Source organism: Bubalus kerabau, chromosome 6 (assembly GCF_029407905.1).
Source record: "Bubalus kerabau isolate K-KA32 ecotype Philippines breed swamp buffalo chromosome 6, PCC_UOA_SB_1v2, whole genome shotgun sequence".
NCBI classification, from domain to species: domain Eukaryota; kingdom Metazoa; phylum Chordata; class Mammalia; order Artiodactyla; family Bovidae; genus Bubalus; species Bubalus kerabau.
In genome coordinates, this window is record NC_073629.1 from 22,260,168 (window position 1) to 22,285,383 (window position 25,216).

Genomic DNA, 25,216 nt, shown 5'->3' on the forward strand with positions numbered 1-25,216 from the left:
GGTATGCGCGCTGAATCGCTTCAGTCGTGTCCAGACCCTGTGCAACCCTATGGACGGTATCCTGCCAGGCTCCTCTGTCGGATGGGATTCTCCAGGCAAGAATACTGGAGTGGGTTGCCGTGCCCTACTCCAGGGGATCTTCCTGACCCAGGAATCGAACACCGTGTAATTTACATCTTCCGCAATGGCAGGCAGGTTCTTCACCACAAGCGAGCGCCATCTTATCAGTGATGAACAAATCAGAGAGAGAACATATTTGTCCCCAAACCACATGGTACAAAAACGTCAAAACGCACAGTCTCTGCACGTAAGATTTAATAGAAGAACAGCGCAAACAGGAGCCAATAGCTCTAAGGGTCCAGGTCTGAAGCAGGAGCTTGCGAGGGGCAGGATTCCGCGGGCTCTCACGACATGTGAGTTAGCCCATGTGATGGGCTAACTTTTATCAGTTCCGTTCAGTCGCTCAGTCGTGTCCGACTCTTCCAAAAAATAACCAAACCAAAAAACTGTCAAGGAATAAAGTAAATGGGGTGTTCCATGGTAGCACCCCACTTTGTAGGAGGAGGGACAGACACCGAATTTTTTTTCCTCACGTTAAAAGTGTAACCAAAGTTTGTAAATAAAAGAAGAAAGGGGAGAAGGAAAAGGGCTCTGGGATCAGTGAGATTTTTCTCTTTGGATAAGTTGCTCGGCAGAAAGAGGCCATCCTGGCCGTCTTTTCTGGACCCGGTTGACCAGGTCACCGGACAAAACAATGGACAGTTACTAGAGGACTTTAAAAGTGGTCAGTGACTAACTCTCCACCATAAGCAGTAGAGCACCTCTGTGTAATGCCACAGCGTCCCTCTATTGTCTTTCCCCTTAGTTGGGTCAGGAGGCCACTGCTCCCTTTGTTAGTTCAGAGAATCATAGAGAGATGTATAGAAAAATTGTTGTGTTGCCAAAGTAATTGAAGAAAGGGACACTGAACGACTGGAAAATAATTTGAAATACGACTCAGTCCCGCTTCTGTGGAAGGCAAATTTGCAGGACTTACCAACTTAAGAAGCATATAAACACTCAAGGAAGCGATTGCACTTCCAGGTTTCTACACTGTGGAAATAAATACCTGCACGAATGGTCAGAAGTGTGAGTACGATAATGATGGTTGCAGCATATCTGTCATCATAAAACCATGAAACCAAATAATACATGAACCATGTAGGAAATGCCTTTCTAAAAAAATAATGCAGAGGCTAATGATGACGGTGGGTTCACTGATAACATTATTGACAGAACAATTGCTAAGTGCTGGCCTCCTTTTACAGGTGAAAAACCTGGGGCACATAAGGTATAACTTACATGTCTAAGTCTATGTACTTGGCAGAACAAAGACTTGACCCCACCGGAAACTGGATCCCTTGATCTGTCTCAGGAGGTCCTGCCTTAGGCAAGTATGAGTGAATAGGAATACACTTGCACTTGCAGAGTACAGGGTGGGCAAGGTGAGGTGGCCCAGACTGGCAGCAGTCCGGAGGTGACTAGGACCCCGAATGCAGGAGAGCATATTTTTGTGTGGGCCAAGAACCGCTTGAATGGTCGTCAGCACGGAAAACCTTGAATGGGTTCTAAAACCTCGACCGCCCGTCCCTGGGTGGGCTCGAACCACCAACCTTCCGGTTAACAGCCGAACGCGCTAACCGATTGCGCCACAGAGACACCACCGCACCGGTCCCCTCGACTCTTTGTGCTGGAGACAAGAATTCCCAGGACGTGCCTCTTGCTCCGCAGAGAAACGGTGCCGGTTCCAAAGCCTCGGGAAAACGGAAAGATGAGAACGGTGAATCACATCGGACCTGAGACTGGGTCAAGACCAGGAGAAGACTACACAAAACACCATTATCCCAGGACAGCCACCCAAGCAGACAATTCCGGAAAGCTCTCGAGAATACTTCCCCTCCCTCTGATGCATCTCCCACCTGGTCCACTCATCCTCCCACCACAGGAAAGAAGGCTTCCCCTTTGTGTTCTGGGCACAGAGAGCCAGGCAAAAGAGCCAAGGGGGCAGCTGCACTTCCCCATGGGTCTTCCCGAGGTAGGTGGTTCTAGCGCTCAGGCTGACCCAAGACCCCACTGTCCATCAAGACGACCCGGAGGAGTCCGGATAGCAGACGGTCCTGGGGTTGGGGGTGGGGGTGGGGGTGGGGTATTCCTACAAGCGCAGAGCATGCCCGGCCTGCACTTCCTGGAGATCCGAACCGAACTCCCCCGGAAGCTTCTCTGCATCCTAAAGAGAATGGATTTCAGGTTTCCATGGAGAGAGTGACAAAGCAAACGTGGGAAAATGTGAACTGTGCGGCTGAGTACAGAATACACGATGTTACTATTCTTGTAACTTGGATGTGTGTTTTGGAGGGTTTGGGGTTTGGTTTTGAATGAATCTTTGGAACTCGAGTCCCTGATTCTCTTTGGATGAAAACTCTATAAGGAAGACTCTGGGTTTCTAACAAGCAGAGAGAAAAGAGTGGAGAGGAGAGCTGGGCAGCCCAGGCTGTTCACTGCATCCGGGGAGTCTCCTCCAGCCTGCCTGATGTCAAGGACCCTGAGGCCGGGACCCAGTGCAGACGCTCTACTGCACTGGACCTTGAAGCAAAAGACAATTCTGATCTGGACAGGAAGACATCGAGGACTGGAGAAGAAAACAGCTTTCCCTGACCGGGAATCGAACCCGGGCCGCGGCGGTGAAAGCGCCGAATCCTAGCCACTAGACCACCAGGGAACCGCGCAGACGAGCGGACTTGGCTGTCCAGGTGAAAATTGAGAGTGCAAAGATGAAACCAGAGATGCAGAGAACAGGAAAGGAAATGTCCCAGCGCCCCCACGGCTGTATGCAGCTGTGCAAGGCTCGCAGCCCTTCAAATCCCCGTTCCTGGGCGACGCTTCTCGTTCTGAGACCAGGTCACAAACTATCCGGTTGGGTCCCTCCTGGTCCAGCTCTAGCGCTGTGTGCTGCCGAGCCCAGGTCATGCTCTCTTTGTGAACCTTGGTTTTCCCTCGAGTCAGGGACTCGACTTGGCTTTCAGCGGGTGATGAGCGGATCCGTCTACCTCCAGATCTCTGACCTGGCTCCGGGGCCTCTCCTGACGACCGCACGGGTACCGGTTCCTTTCCCTCCGCGACCGGCTCAGTTCGTGGAGCCTTAAATTCTTCACTTCCGCGTCTTTGGCTGGAGCCCACGGTGAGACCTTGGTGCGGTCTCTTTTCTTCTACCAGGGAGATAAAACTGCTCCTCAGGTGTTCCGAGGTGGGGGAAAGCAAGTGAGCGTCACGGGAATGAACTCCATGGTTTTCAGAGACAATCTGTGAACACGTGGAAGAGACCCAGGGGCCCGACAGGGAGCCGAGGCTCGGGGTTTCCGGACGTAAGGGTGACTCGAAGTCAGTCTTGTCCTTGCCCGCCCCCGGGATGAACTTGGCCTGGATTCACAGGGACTCGGAGCAGAGAAAGGAGGCCTGCTTGCTAGTGCTGAGTAGACTTCCAGGTGGTCACCAACTCCTCCTACAGCTGCGTCCTCTGCTTCACCCCGAGCCTTTGGAACCTTGTGGTTTTGCCAATCAGAAAACAAATTTCGGTGGGAGAGGGTGGGATGGGAAGAAAATAAGCGGTCTGTTTCCGCCCGGTTTCGAACCGGGGACCTTTCGCGTGTGAGGCGAACGTGATAACCACTACACTACGGAAACAGGACACCCGGCACCGCTTAACACCGTATCCATGAAAACCCGAGGTCCCGCCATCAGTATCTAGACCACCAATTTCTAACACTCAAAAGGAACCTTGAAGCCCCAGGCTCTCTCAGGCACGGAGACGGCGGCTCCCGAGGGCTCTGCTTTAGGGTTCCTCCTCTCCCCTCAAGTGAGGACCCTCGGGCCCCCACAGGATGCCTTCGGGTTCCCGCACCCAACCCAGAGTCGTCAGACCCTCAGCTCCGCACCCGATCGCAGGGGTAGCCCACCACCGCCCCCCCCACCCCGCCGCCGACTCCCCAGCTCCCGGAAGCCGCAGGGGGTGGGGGGTGCGCCCGAGGCCCAGGAGACCCCGCAGCCCAGCAGCGTGGACGCCGTCCCTCCGCCCCTGCGGACCCGCGCCTCGGTGACCCTTTTCACGGCGCCGGCGGTCAGCGCTCTGGGCCCTCAGGAATGACCGACGCTTCCAATCCACCCGGGACCCGCCCTCCCCGCTGCTCCTTTGCACCTGACTCCTGTGCTCTTTCTCCGCAAGCCGGCTCGCCGCAGCCCTTCTCCGGTGTCCTCTTGGCAAAAGGGAGTCTCTTTGGTGGCCTCTAAAATCTCACCCCACCGTCCCTGGGTGGGCTCGAACCACCAACCTTTCGGTTAACAGCCGAACGCGCTAACCGATTGCGCCACAGAGACAGCACTACAGGCCTTTTCTGGACTCTGTATGGAGTAGACACGTACTCATCCCCAGGGTAAGTCCCCTGCCCCCAGGGATACGGCGCCACGTCCTTGCCCCCTACCCGCCACAGATGCCAGCGCCCTCAGAGATACCGGGATCCAGGGTTCGGACCCTCCGGGCCTGAATCGAACGAGATCCAAGGACAGCTGAACACCCGGTGGGCTCCCATGATGGCTCTTCCCGTGTCCTCGCCTACACTCAATGAATGAGAGTTTGCCCACCCTGGCAAACGGCCTCCGGGGCCGAGGTTGTGCTTAAGTTTCCTGTGTCCACCAGGCGATTTCCACCAGGACAGAGGTCGTGGGGATGGTCGCCCCGTGTCCGCACGCCCAGGACAGGGTCTGGCACTCACCGGGACGCTCTAGGACTTGGATGAATATACATTGTCGTCTTTAGCCCTTCGTCCCATTAAGACCCCTGAGAATGGAAATACGGAAAAGTTTTCGAAGGGCGAAAAGTTCTTTTGAAATGCCTTTATGCCGGTTGTTAGATTTCGCAGCATCCCGTGAGGAGGGCAACGGAAAGGTCTCGGGTGCTCCGGCTGTGCCCAGCTGGGTAGGCTGCGTCCTGTGGGGTCCACGTGGGAGCGGGAAAGGGCGGGAAGTGAAAGCCAAGCGGGGAAGGTGGGTTTGGGAGGAAGGCACTGAGACCTGCCAGGATCTTGGGCAGGGATCCCGAGAGAGGAGCATTGTCCCAGTCCGGTAACAGGGTGGGGAAGGAGGGAAAGAGCTGGTGCCTGCAGGAAAGCAGGAGGCTAGACGAGGAGGGGAGGGGAAAGCTGAGAGGGGAAGGCCAGGGAGGGGAGGATCAAAGAATTTGTGCTTCCACCGGTCCCTGCTCCTTCTCTTGCCTTCTCTCTTCTTCCCATCCCTCCAACTGAGAAATGTTGACACAGCCACATCTGAGAAGAAAGACCCAACGAATGTGTGCTCAGGAGCACAAGCTCTGGGTTGTAAAAATGGTTCTGCCCTGTGTGGCCTTGAACAAATAAAGACAACTTTGGGTATCTCCCTACTTTCTTGTGCAAAATGGGAGCAATAAGAGCATTCTTCTTCACGCTGCTGTTGTCAGATGTGCCTCGGTTTAGAAACTACTGGATCAATAATGCTATAGGCAGCAAAATCATAAATACTATTATCATAATCCTCTGAATCTTTTGACAACCACGATCCTTATTTATTTCACCTGAAAGTCGCCTTCTGCTTCTAGAAATTTCTGTAAACTGATTGCTCTTGCGGTTTGCTCCGCTGTGGCCAGACCACCCCCTTGATCGCCAGTTCTCTGCTTGCCAGACGGGGACCCATGTGCAGGTTGGAGGCAATGGGAAGAGTACGGAGCGGTGGGGGAAATGAGCCTTTGCGCACCCTTTGGAGAGGCCTCTGGGACCGGTGGGGTCCTCCCACTGCCTTCTTTGGTTTCAAGGGAGCTCCAGGAGGTCAGGGATCTGGTGGCGGTCGCTCTTGTGTCCCCTCGCCGAGAACAAACTTGAGGGCCTCCTCACTCAGTCTCCCAGAGACCCTCAGAGTGTCCTGCCCAGAGAGCAAGGTATTCGTGCTTCCTGGGATGGTGGGAAATATTCCCGCATCCTCCTCCCAACTGTGGAAACCGGGGGTGGTGGAGGAGCGCTAGCGACAGAAGAAGGAGGTCCAGAAAGACAGGGCGGAATGGGAGGGGAAGGAGCTGCAAACAGGGGATGAGGAGAAAGAGCGCGAGGAAGAAGGGGAGATGAGGAGAAAGAGAGCAAGGAAGAAGGGGAGATGAGAGAGAGGTGGAGCCGTACAAAGGGAGGACCAGGATAGAGCGGGAGGACCAGCGAGAGGGAAGCGGCAGTGGAGGAGAGGGAGGAGGAGGAGTTACGTTCCCAGGGTAGTTCTGTTCACTGGCCCCCAGCACAGGCAGCTCCCACCACATCCCCACCAGCTCCTTAGCTCTCAGATCCAACACCCAGGCTTTCGTCCCTCAAAGACCGTCTCTCCACCCATTGCGGTTCTAACCTCATTTGATTTTTCTCCCTGCCCCTTGTGAGAGCCTGGTTCTCTAGGTTTCCTGGCCATTCCGTGATCTGTCAACATACTTTCTGTGCATTTCTTCTGTATCAGCCAGAGACCATTACTGGTCCTTGCACTCATAAACTTTGACCGGCCTTCAAGGGCTCCTGGAGGAGCACTTTGTGTTGTTAGTTACCCCTCAGCTTCTTGATTTTCCAAAAGGAAGTTTCATCTTTTCATCCCGGAGCTGTGAACTTCCTCCTCCTAAGAGGAGCCTCCCCTTTGTCTCCTTCCTCCTGTGTCAACCCCTGTTCCAGTCTCTGGGAACCAAATACGTGTCTCCAGGCAACACTGGCCACCTTTCCGACTCCTTTCTTTGGGCTGCAGCTCTCTTCTTCAGATGCTGTTTTTTTTCTGTTCTGTGTATTGGATGAGGGAAGAAATGGCTCTGGGATAGAATGAAGAAGTAAAGATTATTACTTTGAGACATCATGTGGATGTATACTTGTTATACATGTAAATGTTTAGTGTGGTGGTATTTTGTGTACATAAATACTGTCTACACTGTAAGACAACTTGGATACATACCTTCTAAATATGTGTACACTCTTCTTTTTTAAATCGTGCCATTTCTGGATATGTTAAGAAATTGGAATGAAACTGACGTGACCAAGCTCTGACAAGAATCTGTGACTGCTTAAGTGTCAGAGCCCTGCCTCGTGGGCTCCACGACACGTGGTTGATTTTGAGCCACCCCAGGTGCTTTCAGCCTGGTTTGTCTGAGGGTTTTGTGTAAATGTTCATCTTTCCTTATACTGTAAACCTGGCAAATTTTGGGAGAAAAACTTACCCCCCAAATCAGAACTGTATGGAGAAGAAAAGGAGAGTTCTCCTGCCTCCATTTGTGGTCCACACACTTTACATATTACACATAAGAGGCGGTGGTGGCGGCTTTGGAGTGTAATGGGTGCTACAAGAAAGCCAAGGGACCCAGGAGATCCCACCTCCTGCCCTGACGATCACCTGCCCTCTCTGGGCTCTGGGGAAAGGGTGAAGGTAAAGGAAAGGAAAATAACACTCTTATTTGCAGAAATTTTACCTCAGCATGGGACACTCTGGCAAACCGAGGCAGAATATGCGGTTGATGAGGGTGACTTAAGGGGCCCTTCCCTGACCAGAAACCCAGAGTGGAACGTTTACTTCATTTTCTGAGGTGCCAGTGAACTGAGAGATGTCAGTCAAAGGAGAGGAGCAGAGGGAAATCAAAGAGGGATGAACACCAAAGCGGGTCATCCGTATTCAGATCTTGTCGGGTCCTTGGAAGAACTTCCCTGAGATTGTGGGTGGGGAGTATGGAGCCTAAAGAAGCAGGTACCCTTCTCTGGCGATGGAAAGAAGTTGGCTTTCAAAGGGGTTCCATGGTGTAATGGTGAGCACTCTGGACTCTGAATCCAGCGATCCGAGTTCAAATCTCGGTGGGACCTTTCTGTTTAATTACAAGAAGGACACGTTTTACTCCCCTCATAGGACCTGCTTTCCGGCTCCCGCGACCCCCAGCGGCGTAGCTCACACGGACCCTGCGGACAGGTGTGGGACCGACCGGGACCGGGGGCGTCCTCGCTGGGCCCGGGCGGCTCTGCCCATCCCTGGGCATCGGAGGGCCGGCGCCTCTCCTGCTCCCCGCCCCGCCCCCCTCGGCCAGTGCCGCCCCCTCGTCGGGTCCCCTGGGTCTCGGGGGTAAAAGGCAGAGGCTGCGCCCACCGAGTCCTGCCCCACGAGGGGGCTTCACACCGCACGCCTTGTAACTGCACGGTTGTCCCGGTGCGTAAATGGCGGCGGGGAGGGGCTGCGATGTCGCTGATCAACCAGGATGGCAGCTTTCGGGTGGAAGGTTCCAGACCTGACTGGAATGAACTGTGTTTTATTCAGGCTCTCTATCATTCCGAATATTAATTGATCTTGTCCCAGTTTATTATGATTTTATTCAGAGTTTCTCGCTCCTAAGTCTCCGCTGGGCACGCAAAGCCGCTGTTCGGCCAAGATTTGAACCTTGACTCCTGGAAATCGCGTCCTCTGGTCCCAAGCTCAGCCCGAAAGAGGAGCGGGGGTCGCGGATTTCGGCGTCTGAGGAGACCCCAGGTCCCTGACCCACGGCCGCCCGGCCAGGCTGCTCCGGGGCCGAAGGCGCGACGAGCCGCTCCGAGTCCGCACCCCCGGCCGGGCCCCCTTCGTCCTGCCGGGACTCTGCTCCACCGAGAAGACGCCCCACTTGTGTCCTCTACTGCTCGGGAGGAAAATATGGATGAGGCCCGTGATGGACTTGAAAAGCCAGTTAAAGTGCTCCCTTCGCGGTGCTGAGGAGCATCTCTCTGATGCTTGTATTTTGGAACTTTCAGCGGTTACAAAGGACTCAATGACGCAGCTGTCTTTGGAGGACGGGAAAAGAAAGGTGTGAGGCCGGCGAAAAGATCCGAGGAAGGGCAAGGGCAGGAGAGAAGAGAGGATGAGCCAGAAGGGAGAAAGGGACTGGAAGGGAGAGGAGCGGGCGGGTACCGCGGCGGGGACGGTCGCTGAGTTGGGGCGACCAGAGCGAGCGCCTCACTCTGGAGCAGTTCCCACCCTTTACTGACGCGTCCGGGAACCCGGTTCACCCTCAGTCGCAAAGCTGCTGGCCTGGCATTTGTCCTGGCCAAGTTTCCTTCGCGGGTTCCGTGCGGAGCCGGTGAGGTGGGCTGTGCGAGTCTGCAGGTGAGTGGAAGACTGGCGGGCAGGGAACCGCACACACTCCACTTTTCCCCTTTGCAGGCCGGTCTGCAGGACCTGGGGTGGGAAACTGGAAAAGCGGAGCGTCAGTATTTATTTAGAGATAAGGAGATAAATAGCCAAACAGTTGGTTAGTGTTTATTCTCGGAAAAAAAGAAATGTGGGATGGGATCAGGGTCCACTTTCTCCCATAACAAGTTTTGGGGCATATGTAATTGACTATATATATAGTCTGTATATAATATGTATGTACATGTATTACTGCATATAATGTATACCTATCTATTATATGAGTAAAACTCACTGCTTGTGTGTCCAACTTAAATTTTTATGTAATTATATGTGCCAAGCTTTTAAAATTCTGGGTCTAGTATCATGTGTAGGAATGTTTTCCACTGTAAAAACGTAAAAAAAAAAAAAAAAAGGATGGGGGGGCCATTCTCGAAGCAAGCAATTGGACCATTAGTCCCCCTTTGATGAGCTGATCACATGAGGTGGTAAACAAACTGGCAGATCCTCTCAGCCCAGGAGGTCACTGCTTTCGTCTCTCTAGGAAGGTTCATAGTCACTGAAAGGTGTCAGTAACAAATAAAATCACACCCAATCTTTATGCAGTGTTGCTCCCAAAATGCAAGAGCTTACCCCCAGTGAAGACGTGCAAAGCGCCAAGTGCCCAGGCATGGTCTACAAGTTTTAAGTGGGTTTACTCACTTAATCCTTTCAAAAGGCTTGCATCATGTCATCATCCTCATTTCACATATGAGGAACCTGAGACATAGAAAGGTTAAGTAACTTGTCAAGTCAGTCAGTGAGTGGGATTTGAAAGCAGGAATTTGAACTGAAGCCTTCCTGGCTCCACAGGATGTCCTACCAGTCAAAGAGGAACACAAACCGTAAAGATGCTTGACAAGAAATTTAAGTCCGTATATTTCTTTTGAAAAAACACCCAAGAGGAGTCACGTAACAGGCATTCAGTTCAGTCGCTCAGTCGTGTCCAACTCTTTGCGACCCCATGGGCTGCAGCACGCCAGGCTTCCCTGTCCATCGCCAACTCCCGGAGCTTGCTCAAACTCAAGTCCATCCAGCCAGTGATGCCATCCAACCATCTTGTCCTCTGCCGTCCCCTTCTCCTCCTGCCTTCAATCTTTCCCAGCGACAGGGGCGTTTCCAGCGAGTCAGTTCTTCGCATCAGGTGGCCAAAGTATTGGAGCTTCCGCTTCAGCATCAGTCCTTCCGAAGAATATTTGGGGCTGATATCCTTTACGATTGACTGGTTGGGTCTCCTTGCAGTCCAAGGGACTCTCAAGAGTCTTCTCCAACACCACCGTTCAAAAGCTTCAGTTCTTCGGCACTCTGCTTTCTTGATGGTCCAACTCTCACATCCATACACGACTACTGGAAAAACCATAGCTTTGACTAGACAGACCTTTGTTGGCCACTGCTGAGTGTTCCAAATTTGCTGGAATAATGAGTGTAGCACTTTCACAGCATCATCTTTTAGGATTTGAAATAGCTCAGCTGGAATTCCATCACCTCCACTAGCTTTGTTCGTAGTGATGCTTCCTAAGGCCCACTTGACTTCACACTCCAGGATGTCCGGCTCTAGGTCAGTGATCACACCATCGTGGTTATCTGGGTCATGAAGATCTCTTTTGTATAGTTCTTCTGTGTATTCTTGCCACCTCTTCTTAATATCTTCTGCTCCTGTTAGGCCCATACCGTTTCTGTGCTTAATTGTGTCCATCCGTGCATGAAATGTTCCCTTGGTAGCTCTAATTTTCTTGAAGAGATCTCTAGTCTTTCCCATTCTATTGTTTTCCTCCATTTCTTTGCATTGTTCACTGAGGAAGGCTTTCTTATCTCTCCTTGCTATTCTTTGGAACTCTGCATTCAGATGGGTATATCTTTCCTTTTCTCCTTTGCCTTTCGCTTCCTTTCTTTTCTCAGCTATTTGTAAGGCCTCCTCAGACAACCATTTTGCCTTTTTGCATTTCTTTTTCTTGGCGATGGTTTTGATCACTGCCTCCTGTACAGTGTTACGAACCTCCGCCCACAGTTCTTCAGGCACTCTGTCTAAATATATGTATGTAAGAAAATAAGCTGCCACCCGTAGTCCCGACCCCCGGAATTAACTACTGTTATTCTAAGTTTTGGCAAAACATATATATGCTTAGTTTATAAAATTAAAATGATGCAGAAAATACGAATATGTAAAACTTTGAGACATGTTAAATTCAAAAATAACTTCTGTTAAGGTAGTTACATATTGACGGAGTCATTTCGGTATATCAACAGAGAGGATAAAAATACATCGTAGCTCAGTTGGTAAAGAATCTGCCTGCAATGCAGGACACCCGGGTTTGATTCCTGGGTCGGGACGATCCCCTGGAGAAGGAAATGGCAACCCTCTCCAGTATTCTTGCCTGGAGAATCCCACGGACAGAGGAGCCTGGCAGGCTACAGTCCACGGGGTCACAAGAGTTGGACACGACTTAGTGACTAAACCACCACCATACTTTTATAAAATAGAGCTCTTATAGATTCTATTTTTAAGCATTCAACTTAATAGTGCATAAATTTAATGGAAGAAAAATAAAGAGAAATGAAGAAATTGTTGAACTTTCAATCAAATTGTTTATACGAGAGATGCCTTTCTGAAAGGATTCCCTAACGCTAATAATAATAATTTAATTAAGACATTAAATTTGGGAATGATTCTTCTCATTACTTTTAAAAATCAAACGTCTTGAGTGGTACCAGACCTTGGAGGAGGTGTTCATTGAAGTTCAGGTGCCGCCAGGCACTCGCGCCCAGGATATCCAGTGCGGCCTGCAGAGCCGGCATGTGGCGCTGGCCGTGGGTGGCCGCGAGATCCTCAAGGGCAAACTCTTTGACTCTACAATAGCTGATGAGGGAACGTGGACTCCGGAGGATAGAAAAATGGTCCGTATTGTTCTTACAAAGACGAAGAGAGATGCAGCAAATTGTTGGACTTCTCTTCTAGAATCTGATTATGCAGCTGACCCTTGGGTGCAAGACCAAATGCAGAGAAAACTTACATTAGAGAGATTCCAGAAAGAAAATCCTGGTTTTGACTTCAGTGGAGCAGAAATCTCAGGGAACTACACTAAAGGTGGACCAGATTTCTCGAATCTTGAGAAATAACTGTGCCCTTCTTGCTGCATTTTGTGGATCCTAGCAGACGTTGCCAACTTAATCAGAGGAACAGATTATGTCGTGGAAGAAAAATGTGGATACCTAGTTAACAAATTGCAAAATACCTTTAAATATGGTTCTAAAAATTGCATTCAAATATGATTTACATAGGAAACATCTTAAATACTGTGGGAACTATTCTATTGATACATGGTAACTTTTCTTTTGGACTTGTTTTTGCTCAGCATGATGTTTTATATGCTGCACTTTACTAATTTCATATTTAGCCTGTATTTTTAATACAAAAAGTTTTAGGGTATAGATCATGTAAAATGACAGGGTGCCTTCAGGGAAAATTAAGTTTTTCTTTCAATAACTGTGATGCAGGAATAATGTTCAATAAATTTTTCTAAATAGGAAAAAAATAATAATAAAAATAAAACGTCTTAAGGTATAATTTGAAAATAATACAACGCATCCATTTCAGGTTTGATGACTTTTGACAAACGAACGTACGTACCCATGGAACCACTATCCTGTTCAAGGAAAAAGAATATCTCCAGAACTCCAGACTGTCCTCTGTGCCCCTTTGCAGTCAGTCCCCCTGCCGCTCCCTGACGCAGGTCATCAGTGATCTCGGTCCTGTCTCTGTGGATCGATTTTTCAGTTCTCGAAATTCACATAAATGGAACCACAGAGTATGTTCTTTTTCCCTCACTCAGCATGATGCGTTTGAGAGTAATCCATACTGTTGCCATGTATCAGGTATTTGTACTACTTTAGCGAGGAGTCAGTGGCACCCCACTCCAGTACTCTTGCCTGGGAAATCCCATGGACGGAGCAGCCTGGTAGGCTACAGTCCATGGGGTCGCTAAGAGTCGGACACGACTGAGCGACTTCACTTTCACGCATTGGAGAAGGAAATGGCAACCCACTCCAGTGTTCTTGCCTGGAGAATCCCAGGGACAGAGGAGCCTGGTGGGCTGCCGTCTATGGGGTCGCACAGAGTCGGACACGACTGATGCGACTAAGCAGCAGCAGCAGCCCCGAGGAGTACTATTCCTTTGAATGAATATGTCAGAATCATATGTATCTATTCACCTCACGACGGACATTTGAAATGTTTTCAATTTGGGGACTATAATGAACAAAGCTGCTATAAGCAGGTCCCTTTTGTGGGCTTATGCTTTATAAATTCCATTTACATTTTTTAAATTATTTAACACGAATTTACTTTGTGAATGGATGTTACATTCACAAAGACAATTTATTGCAGAGTTAGAAGCTCATCTTCGATTGTTTCCTATCAGGACATACGTAATATAAGTCACAGGTGTATTTTTGATTATCCCATTTAATCTACACAACAACTTTATGAAGTACTTTATGATTACTTCCATATGACACTTGCAAAATTGGCCTAGCAAATGGGAGTCGGCCCAAGGTCAAACCGGAAGGCCAGTGGTGGCAACATGACTGAAAAGGAGGCCCCACCCCGCACCCCCCAAGACGCTGCGTTCCTAACCGCAGACCCACCCCGCAATGTCTTCCTGGTAACCTCGGTGTGTCTGACAGGCCCGGAAACCAAGCCGGTCCTCCTCACGGTATTACTTACTGATCGGCTTCTTTTGGTCAGAAATTCCTCCATCAGGGGTCCAGAGCCTAACAGCGTGGACAACCTTGAGGGTGAGGAAATCCGTTAAAACCTCCAAAACCCGGTTTTCTCATCAATAAGCCACTAAAAAATAACCTTGGTCTTGGTGCAGATATTTCATATTTGAGCGAGGAAATCGCCCGCTGTTGGGGAGACAGAGTAGGATGTTCTGCTTTCACTTTCAATGACCTAGATCCTCGATCTGCATCCTGTGTGCTTTTTGGTTAGTTTTCTTTGGACCTACCCTTAAGCATCACCTCACTCCCAACACCTCCTCCGATCTCAGAGGCTTCTTGGGGCTGAGCGGATCTACGGAGTGCCGTCCCCGAGGCAGCCACGAGGGGGAGGACAGTCCTTCCCGCCATGGTCCTGCCTTTTCTGTTTGGCCCAGTGGTTTCTATTGGCCAGCAGGACTTTGTGAATCAGAAGTGAGCACAACACATCCTGAGAAAGGGGTTGGCAAACAGCCCACCAAACTGCCGACAACTCGGCGTGGGGTTTTCTTCTAAACTGTAGTTCAATGTTTTTCAGATAGGAAGAAAAGGAAAACTACTTTTGACCGAAAGAAGAAGGAAAAAAAAAAAAAAAAAAAAAGTTAGGTACGATTTCTACTGCCATTCAAGGAGAAGGGATATTAAGGAGGTTTCCTGGTCTGCCAACTACTGAAGCGTGTCAGGTGCACAATCGAGGCTGTAACAGAGGTAGGTACTGCTTTCTGACTGGGAAGGTAACAGGAGAAAGCCTAGAGAGAAAAAGGCGGGGGTGAAGAGAGAACTGGATCCAGAAATGCGAAGAGGCCTGCTTGGGGTGAGAAAGGATGAGTGCCAGGGTATCTAAGCAGTATCTCCAGCAATGACTAAGGCGTGCAATAAGCAAGGCAGCTGACCACGCAAGAAATGAAGCCTCTGAAAGCAGGACACTGGTGGGAAAACGGCTAGTGGCAGCCTCTCACAAGACACCCCGACGAGAAGCTCGTCACGGGGCGCCTCCTGACACCTCATCCGACTTAGTGTGTGCGGCCCACATAAGGGCCGCGCTGGTTAACTATCCTGCGCCCCAGGCAAGCCTATAGGCTCCCTCACGCACAGACTTTCCACGAAGAGCTCAAGACAAAGTTCACAAGCGAGCCTGCCAAGAAGTCGGCAGCAAGCGTACATCAGAAAGCCGCACCCACACTACCTGGCCCTTGGCAGGCTTCCGTTGCTACACAACCCGACAAGAAGGCTCGCGCGCTCTTGAACAGCAGAAAAGATGACACTCGTAGCCGACCACGGCCGCTCGCAGAGGCCCCAACGTCAGTCCCACTAGCCGTGTTCGAATCTCACGGCCTCTCGCACCCCCAACACATAACGACGATGGTTCTTAAAAAAGCGCTTTACGCATGTTTCACGGCCTCTTCCAAACTGTCTCCTCTAAGAAGACAAACAAGCCGGCCACATAGGCGGCAATACGCCCACCATCGTAAAGCTCTCTCAACCTTCTATTTTTCGTCACAGAGAATATACCAGGGGAAAGCGCGAACGCAGTCCCCCACTACCACAAATTATGCAGTCGAGTTTCCCACATTTGGGGAAATCGCAGGGGTCAGCACATCCGGAGTGCAATGGATAAGCCTCGCCCTGGGAAAACCACCTTCGTGATCATGGTATCTCCCCTGCCAGGTAAGTATGAGTTGCCCGCCTGCCGCCCCACCACAACCTCAGACGCCCTGCACTGTACACACACGCTCACTTTCCGCCACGCACCCCCGACCCTTCTTGGGACTTCCACACAGCGGATCCACGCACTTTCAAGCAGAAACTCCTCAGTTCTCTCCCACGCCACGGGAGACCATATCGTGCTTCAGCACCAGATGACGGACCAGCAGCCCCTGCGCTCGGATATCTACATACGACACGCCCCCATCCGTGGCGTCACGGGAAGCCCTCCGGCCCACGCCCCGCCCCAGTCCCCGCCTCCCTCCTCCCACGCCGTCCCGCCGGGCCAACCGGCCGGCGGGCGCCCTCTGGGGGAAGCGGCGTCCGCCTCCCGCTCCTGTTCTCCCACCCGCTACGTGTTGGGACCCGGCGCGCTCGGCTGCCTGCCTTAACTTTTGTCCTGCCCAGCGCCGGTCTGGCGGTCGGCTGAAGCCTGTGCACCTTTTTTCAAATAACGGCGTTCAGCGGGGAGAACAGAACATTTAGCAGTCCAGGGGAAACCGGTTCCTTTCAAATCCAGTTGTCTTTGTGATGTAGTGTTGTTGTGCGTATGTCTAGTAAAGCGTCGCGACTGGCCGTGAACTTCTATTCTTCAGAATTCAATTTCACTCATTGAGAATTTCACTTATGTTTAGTTCAAACATTTTTTATTAGTATTCCTAAATACCTTCGTTTATTTAGTAATTGATGTCTCAGTATCTTATTTTTTTGAAACTACCTAATTAATTTACTTCCATCAGTTAAGTCTCAGCACAACTCTAGGACTTTACCAAATATCTGGAAAGATCATTTGAAGTAGACATCTCTAAAATATAATTTTTTTAAGAGCTTACCCAAAGCTCTTATCTCGTTTACATTTACTTTAAGCTTTCATCATATCAAGTTATTTTCCTCGCAAAAGATGTAATAGGGTCTTATTTATTAAACCTAGATACAATAAAGTTCAAAATTGGGAAAGGAGTATGTCAAGGCTGTAAAATATTGTCTCCCTGCTTATATTAACTTATATGCAGAGTACATCATGCAAAGTGCCAGGCTGGATGCCTCACAAGATGGAGTCAAGATTGCCCAGAGAAACATCAACAACCTCAGATATGCAGATGATACCACTCTGATGGCAGAAAGCAAAGAGGAACTAAAGAGCCTCTTGATGAGGATGAAAGAGGATAGTGACAAAACTGGCTTAAAACTCAACATTCAAAAAACTAAGATTGTGGCATCTGGTCCCATCACTTCATGGCAAATAGATGGGGAAAAAGTGGAAACCATGGCAGATTTTATTTTCCTGTGCTCCAAAATCACTGCGGACGGTGACTGAGAGCCAGAAGAACCGACGGTTTCGATTTGTGGGTGCTGGGTAAGACTCTTGAGAGCCCTCTGGACAGCAAGGAAATCCAACCAGTCAATCCTAAAGGAAATCAACGCTGAGATTAACAAAACTATGCAGATGACAACACCCTTATGGCAGAAGGCGAAGAAGAACTGAAGAGCCGCTTGATGAAAGTGAAAGAGGAGGGTGAAAAAGTTGGCTTAAAACTCAACATTCAGAAAACTAAGATCATGGCATCTGGTCCCATCACTTCATGGCAAATAGAGGGGAAACAGTGACAGACTTTATTTTGGGGGGGCTCCAAAACCACTGCAGATGGTGACTGCAGCCATGACATTAAAAGACGCTTGCTCCTTGGAAGAAAAGCTATGAGCAACCTAGACCGCATGTTAAAAAGCGGAGACATTACTTTGCCAACAAAGGTCCGTCTAGTCAAAAGCTATGGTTTTTCCAGTAGTCGTGTATGGATGTGAGAGTTGGACCATCAGGAAAGCTGAGCGCCAAAGAAACGATGCTTTTGAACTGTGGTGTTGGAGGAGACTCTTGAGAGTCCCCTTGGACTGCAAGGAGATCCAACCAGTCCATCCTAAAGGAAATCAGTCCTGAATATTCATTGGAAGGACTGGTGCTGAAGCTGAAGCTCCAATACTTTGGCCACCTGATGCGAAGAACTGACTCGCTGGAAAAGCCCCTGACGCTGGGAAAGATTGAAGGCAGGAGGAGAAGGGGACGGCAGAGGACAAAATGGTTGGATGGCATCACCGACTCAATGGACATGAGTTTGAGTAAACTCCCGGAGTTGGCGATGGACAGGGAGGCCTGGTGTGCTACAGTCCATGGGGCTGCAAAGAGTTGGACACGACTGAGTGACTGAACTAACAAAAATATACACACTCAAGTAGAACGGACTTTAATGCTGGCATTAACAAAAATATAGGCTCAATTATGATGGCTTCTTTGCAGGGGCAACCTCCTCTCCCCTGTCAGGTCAACAGTTAAGGAAGCCCTTCCAAAGTTAACGTGGTTCCTTCCCTATCTAGGCCCTTTAACGGCTATTGTTGTTCTCCTTTTTAGCCCTTGTTTAACACTGTTGTGGAATCCGGAGTCGCAAAACACACCTCAGGGGACACTCAAGACAGTGGAGTGCAGTTTATTACGCCAGGGGGTCCAAGGGCAATCAGTTCCCAGCAAGGACCCTGATGTTTCTGAGAGGCCCTGTTTTATACCCCCCACTACGTGACTGGTTACATGTTAGCCACCTCTTTGTTGTGTACGATTGAGTTTTACAACAAGTAGGTGTTAGGAGAACAAACAATTAAGGTTAAAGGGGGGGAACAATGGTTATACATCAAGGGGGCGGAGGGGTGTCTCCATGGTTAATCTAACAGGGGCAGCCTGACCTCGACTACAATCTCTGTTTGTCATCTGTAGGGAGGGAAGTCTCCAGGAGACCTGGTTTTCACTAGCAACGGTTTCCTCACAGGCACAGTTCACATCTAGTCTTTAAGATGGATAACAGGCTTCAAGATGAAGTAAGTTTCTCCTGCTTTCCTCACACTGGTCCAAACATTCCTCCCTTTTGATGCTCATCTTATCTTTAATGAGGGGCATCAGTCATGGGTAAGTATCGCACACGGGGACTATGTAACTGCGGCAGGACTGTCAGTCTGGAGGTTACACATCGAGTTATACACTGGAGAATACAAGGCCCCCAAATTAATAATACAATGATTAACAAAATAATTACAAAAAGATTCTCCACCAATCAACTTTGATCCAAGAAAATACCGACGTCTAAGAAGGAGGATTATCATTAGACATAGCTTTTACCTGGTTTTTCATGTCGTCTAGAATGGCTGATACATCGCCAGATAAATCAGGGGTATATGGAACAACATTCAATTTTAATTATAGCACGTGTCCCTCCTTGAGCGGCTGTAAGTACGTCTAAAGCCATCCGATTTTGAATCACTGCCTTTCTCATTTGTATTCGTTCTTCATTTAAAGCTTGGATTGCCTTTGCGTTGTCCAGGAGGGCCTGGACAACGTGAAGTTAGTTAGAGCTTTTATTTTAATCATCACAGACCTTGCCCATCCTGCATGTAAATAAGGAAAATTTACTGGGGCTTGTTGTGAGGATGGCTTAATATTTCCATGAGCAAAGGCAAATGCTAATAGCCTTGTGTGCAGATGGAAGCTACCAATATACCAAGAATAACCCGCCTCCCAAGGAGACCGCGCCTCCCAGAATACAATTATAGGGGACCCTATAATTAAAGGGTTTAATTTAAACATCTAGAAGTAGACTTCACTGAGGTAAATCCATGCCGAGGATACAGATATTTGCTGATGATGGTATGTACTTTTATGGGATGGGTAGACGCTTACCCCACCAAGACTGAAAAAGCGAACGAAGTGGCCTGATTCTTGCTGAGAGGCATTATTTCTAGGTTTGGGTTTCCTCTGAGTATAGAATCAGATAATGAGCCCACATTTGTGGCTGAATTACTCCAACTGGTCTGCAAAGCAGTAAATATTAAATGGAAACTATACACAGCATATAGGCCACAAAGCTCAAGAATGGTTGAGAGAATGAACCGGACCATCAAGGTGACTTTGGCAAAATGGGTGCAAGAAACTGGCACCACCCTGGATGGACTTGTTGTCATTAGTGTTAAAGAGGATCAGCATGACCCACCCACCCACCCCCACCCCGCCCCCCACCTCCGCCACTCTGGTTGCACAGGTATTCCCCCTATGAGATAATGTTCGGGAGGCCTCCCCTACTTATTCGGGAAGTAAAGGGAAATTCATTACAAAGAGGAGGGATGGAGGTGTTGCGGTGTTGAGGTCCTTTAATGGACCAGAACCTGGGGGTCTGGAGTCGACCGGTAAGAAAGTAAAGGTGAGAGAAAGAGGCTGATATTCCTTGGTTTACACAGAAAGCCAATAAAGTCCCTGGCACGGGACTTGCTCTGCTCACGGAGGCCTCAGGCGCCCTCTCGATGGGGTGAAGGCGCAGAGCGCCTTCTCAAGAGGGTCTTAGAAGCCCGGGCAGGAAAGTGAACTCAGAGAGCCTCTGCACTCCAGGGGATCAGCCTGAGAAAGAGAGAGAGGGAGAGAGGGAGAGAGAAAGACACGGGGACCAGAGCTCTGATGGAGCAAAGGTGTTTTATTCAACATTGTGCAGGTATTTATACTGTCTTACAGGATAGCTATTTTCAGCAGAGATAGAATCAAAACTTACAAGTTATCAGGGAAAGATGAGGTCATCCATATGAAAGAGAGAGGGTTGTAAATAATCACTTTTACCATATGGTTCATAGGAAGGAAGAGGGTACTTATCACCGTATAGAAAAACTAATGAAGGAAATGCCTGGATTCCTCAGCCCCCCAGGAGAGGCTTGCCTCTCCTCTTAATTCCTGAATATTCAGGAATTAATAAGGAACAGAGAATTCCTGACGGATCCAAAACAGCACACAGGAAGCCTCCTGTTAAATGCTCCCTGACATTGGGGCAACTGGAACAGCTGAGGAAGGTAATCCATGACATCACCCCTTTTGTTCAAAAAGAAAGAATTCCCTTTTCTTGAGGTACTACTGTACACCCACACTCACCAGGAGACTTAGTATGGGTAAAGGATGGGAATCGGCAGACATTATCCCCCACCTGGAAAGGGCCATACACTATTGTGCTAACCACTCCCGCTGCAGTTCAAGTTGCGGGTATTACTCCCTAGATTCACCACACCCGGCTCAAGACAGCAACAGAGGAAAAGGGACCTTCCTTCCTGACCCGAAGGAACCATTGAAGACCCGTTTCGTTTTCCATCAGCGACCACAGAGTCAGGATGGAGCTGCTCTGAATAATTCTGCTGTTCCTGATTGGCACGATGACCCTACTGGGACTGCAAACTCAGGATAATGTGTTCCTGTCCTGGACCCACTCGTATACAAACTTCCATAATCCTTCTAACTGTTAGGTTTGTGGGGCCATGCCTTTGTCAGTAATAGACGGACTTCCTTGGTGGGCGTCTCCCCTATGCAGAGGGGACTTTAGCTCCCTTTGCTCATTTCTGAGACAGCAACAAGGGGCGTTTGCTTCCTTGGTAACTCACAACCTGTTGCTTCTTACTTGGTGTAACCTGGACTTTAACCAAATTGATCAAGGCCATGGGGTAACATTTGAGGTAAATGCAAGCCTTACAAAAGTAACCAAAGCCTATACCTTTTAGTTAAAAAAATAAAAAGAATGAGAACTCAATGGCCAGTAAGAAGGGCCAATCCATCAGGTAATTTGAACAATTTTACCACGTACGGGATGAATATTTTTGGATGACCCCAGAAAAAGTTCAACCTATCGTCCCTGCCCCATCTCTTGGGAACAAAGGGAACAAGAAGTTGGGTTTGGTGACCGTCCCATGGATCCAAAAGAATTAAAATATGTGAGATACTTGTCCTCTGAGCAACGTGAACAAATATTCAGTTCAGTTCAGTTCAGTCGCTCACTCGTGTCCGACTCTTTGCGACCCCATGAATCGCAGCACGCCAGGCCTCCCTGTCCATCACCAACTCCCTGAGTTCACCCAAACTCACGTGCATTGAGTCGGTGATGCCATCCAGCCATCTCATCCTCTGTCGTCCCCTTCTCCTCCTGCCCCCAATCCCTCCCAACATCAGGGTCTTTTCCAATGAGTCAACTCTTCGCACGAGGTGGCCAAAGTACTGGAGTTTCAGCCTCAGCATCAGTCCTTCCAATGAACACCCAGGACTGGTCTCCTTTTGGATGGACTGGTTGGATCTCCTTGCAGTCCAAGGGACTCGCAAGAGTCTTCCCCAGCACCATAGTTCAAAGGCATCAATTCTTTGGCGCTCAGCTTTCTTCACGGTCCAACTCTCACATCCATACATGACCACTGGAAAAGCAATAGCCTTGACTAGACGGACCTTTGTTGGCAAAGTAATGTCTCTGCTTTTCAATATACTATCTAGGTTGGTCATAACTTTCCTTCCAAGGAGTAAGTGTCTTTTAATTTCATGGCTGCAATCACCATCTGCAGGGATTTTGGAGCCCCCCAAAAATAAACTCTGACACTGTTTCCCCATCTATTTCCCATGAAGTGATGGGACCAGATGCCGTGATCTTCGTTTTCTGAATGTTGAGCTTTAAGCCAACTTTTTCACTCTCCTCTTTCACTTTCATCAAGAGGCTTTTGAGTTCCTCTTCACTTTCTGCCATAAGGGTGGTGTCATCTGCATATCTGAGGTTATTGATATTTCTCCTGGCAATCTTGATTCCAGCTTGTGCTTCTTCCAGACCAGTGTTTCTCATGGTGTACTCTGCCTATAAGTTAAATAAGCAGGGTGACAATATACAACCTTGACGAACTCCTTTTCCTGTTTGGAACTAGTTTATTGTTCCATGTCCAGGTCTAACTGTTGCTTCCTGACCTGCATATAGGTTTCTCAATAGGCAGATCAGGTGGTCTGGTATTCCCATCTCTTGGAGAATTTTCCACAGTTTATTGTGATCCACACAGTCAAAGGCTTTCACATAGTCAATTAAGCAGACATAGATGTTTTTCTGGAACTCTCTTGCTTTTTCAATGATCCAGCTGATATTGACAATTTGATCTCTGGTTCCTCTGCCTTTTCTAAAACCAGCCTGAACATCTGGAAGTTAATGGTTCACATATTGCTGAAGCCTGGCTTCGAGAATTTTGAGCATTACTTTACTAGCGTGTGAGATGAGTGCAATTATGCGGTAGTTTGAACATTCTTTGGCATTGCCTTTTTTGGGATTGGAATGAAAACTGACCTTTTCCAGTCCTGTGGCCACTGCTGAGTTTTCCAGATTTGCTGACATATTGAGTGCAGCATTTTCACAGCATCATCTTTCAGGATTTGAAATAGCTCAACTGGAATTCCATCACCTCCACTAGCTTTGTTCATAGTGATGCTTTCTAAGGCCCACTTGACTTCACATTCCAGGATGTCTGCTCTGACAGAATGTGGTCCACTGGAGAAGGGAATGGCAAACCACTTCAGTATTCTTGCCTTGAGAACCCCACGAACAGCATGAAAAGGCAAAATGATAGGATACTGAAAGAGGAACTCCCTAGGCTGGTAGGTGCCCAATATGATACTGGAGATCAGTGGAGAAATAACTCCAGAAAGAATGAAGGAATGCAGCCAAAGCAAAAACAATACCCAGCTGTGGATGTGACTGGTGATAGAAGCAAGGTCCGATGCTGTAAAGAGCAATATTGCATAAGAACCTGGAATGTCAGGTCCATGAATCAAGGCAAATTGGAAGTGGTCAAACAGGAGATGGCTGTTGTAGCCACGCGCTCTGGGAAACAAACTCACTCAGAAGGACAATGCAGATAGTGGAGTGCAGTTTATTGCACCGGCGGGCCCAAGGCAGAGTCTCCTCTTAGCCAAGGACCCTGACCAGCATTTGTGAAAATCTTTTATACCCCATGTGTACGTGTCTGAACCCACCACTCCAAATTCTTTGAGACTTACATAAACCAAGGAAAATACAATCCCAATAACCCCATGATTCACGTGCTATGTGCTCAAACAGTCAAACAATTAGCCAATAATCAATAAACCTGAGGTTACACTCGATAGATACAAAAAATTTTATGGCCTGTCTGGAGGAAGGGGTGATTAGTGTATGTTTTCTCTTAGGCGATGAGTAACCTAGATATGATCTTCAAGGTTCCCCTGTCTGGAGGGGGTCTTATCCTTCTGTGGTTGTTTTCATAGGCACTAAACACAGAGTTCAGAATCCATTGGAAAGCTGGCTGAGCATGATCAGCATGAACAGGCCTAAGATGGAGCACAGGCCCTATGAATTCCTTCTTCATGGCAAGAGTCAACGTCAACATTCTAGGAATCAGTAAACTAAAATGGACTGGAATGGGTGAATTTAACTCTGATGACCATTATATCTACTACTGTGGGCAGAAATCCCTTGGAAGAAATGGAGTAGCCATCATGGTCAAAAAAGAGTCTGAAATGCCGTACTTGGATGCAATCTCAACAACAACAGAATGACCTCTGTTCATTTCCAAGGCAAACCATTCAATACCATGGTAATCCAAGGCTGTGTCCCAACCAGTAATGCTGAAGAAGCTGAAGTTGAATGGTTCTATAAAGACCTCCAAGACCATTTAGAACTAACACCCCCAAAAGATGTCCTTTTCATTATAGGGGACTGGAATGCAATAGTAGGAAATCAAGAAACACCTGGGATAACCAGCAAATTTGGCCTTGGAGTACGGAATGAAGCAGGGCAAAGGCTAATAGAGTTTTGCCAAGAGAAGGCACTGGTCATAGCAAACACCCTCTTCCAACAACACAAGAGAAGACTCGACACATGGACATCACCAGATGGTCAACACCGACTGATTATATTCTTTGCAGCCAAAGAGGGAGAAGCTCTATACAGTCAGCAAAAACAAGACCGGAAGATGACTGTGGCTCAGATCATGAACTTCTTATTGACAAATTCAGACTTGAATTGAAGAAAGTTGGGAAAAACACTAGATCATTCAGGTATGACCTAAATCAAATCCTTTATGATTATACATGGAAGAAGCACAAGCTGGAATCAAGATTGCCAGGAGAAATATCAATAACCTCAGATATGCAGATGACACCACCCTTATGGCAGAAAGTGAAGAGGAACTCAAAAGCCTCTTGATGAAAGTGAAAGAGGAGAGTGAAAAAGTTGGCTTAAAGCTCAACATTCAGAAAACGAAGATCACGGCATCTGGTCCCATCACTTCATGGGAAATAGATGGGGAAACAGTGTCAGAGTTTATTTTTGGGGGGCTCCAAAATCCCTGCAGATGGTGATTGCAGCCATGAAATTAAAAGACACTTACTCCTTGGAAGGAAAGTTATGACCAACCTAGATAGTATATTGAAAAGCAGAGACATTACTTTGCCAACAAAGGTCCGTCTAGTCAAGGCTATTGCTTTTCCAGTGGTCATGTATGGATGTGAGAGTTGGACCGTGAAGAAAGCTGAGCGCCAAAGAATTGATGCCTTTGAACTATGGTGCTGGGGAAGACTCTTGCGAGTCCCTTGGACTGCAAGGAGATCCAACCAGTCCATCCAAAAGGAGACCAGTCCTGGGTGTTCATTGGAAGGACTGATGCT

At 48.6% G+C, this 25,216-nt stretch overlaps 6 non-coding genes across 6 annotated transcripts; 1 reads left to right on the forward strand and 5 right to left on the reverse strand.

Moving 5' to 3' along the window:
- Positions 1-1,624: 1,624 nt before the first annotated feature.
- On the reverse strand, positions 1,625-1,698 carry TRNAN-GUU (transfer RNA asparagine (anticodon GUU)). Its single transcript has one exon. It is a non-coding gene; the product is annotated as a tRNA-Asn (tRNA).
- A 988-nt stretch (positions 1,699-2,686) lies between these two features.
- Positions 2,687-2,758, reverse strand: TRNAE-UUC (transfer RNA glutamic acid (anticodon UUC)). The gene has a single exon. It is a non-coding gene; the product is annotated as a tRNA-Glu (tRNA).
- An 889-nt stretch (positions 2,759-3,647) lies between these two features.
- On the reverse strand, positions 3,648-3,720 carry TRNAV-CAC (transfer RNA valine (anticodon CAC)). The gene has a single exon. It is a non-coding gene; the product is annotated as a tRNA-Val (tRNA).
- Positions 3,721-4,336: 616 nt separating this feature from the next.
- TRNAN-GUU (transfer RNA asparagine (anticodon GUU)) lies at positions 4,337-4,410 on the reverse strand. Its single transcript has one exon. It is a non-coding gene; the product is annotated as a tRNA-Asn (tRNA).
- A 3,443-nt stretch (positions 4,411-7,853) lies between these two features.
- On the forward strand, positions 7,854-7,925 carry TRNAQ-CUG (transfer RNA glutamine (anticodon CUG)). The gene has a single exon. It is a non-coding gene; the product is annotated as a tRNA-Gln (tRNA).
- A 7,594-nt stretch (positions 7,926-15,519) lies between these two features.
- Positions 15,520-15,683, reverse strand: LOC129656724 (U1 spliceosomal RNA). Its single transcript, XR_008716510.1, has one exon. It is a non-coding gene; the product is annotated as a U1 spliceosomal RNA (small nuclear RNA).
- Positions 15,684-25,216: the final 9,533 nt, after the last annotated feature.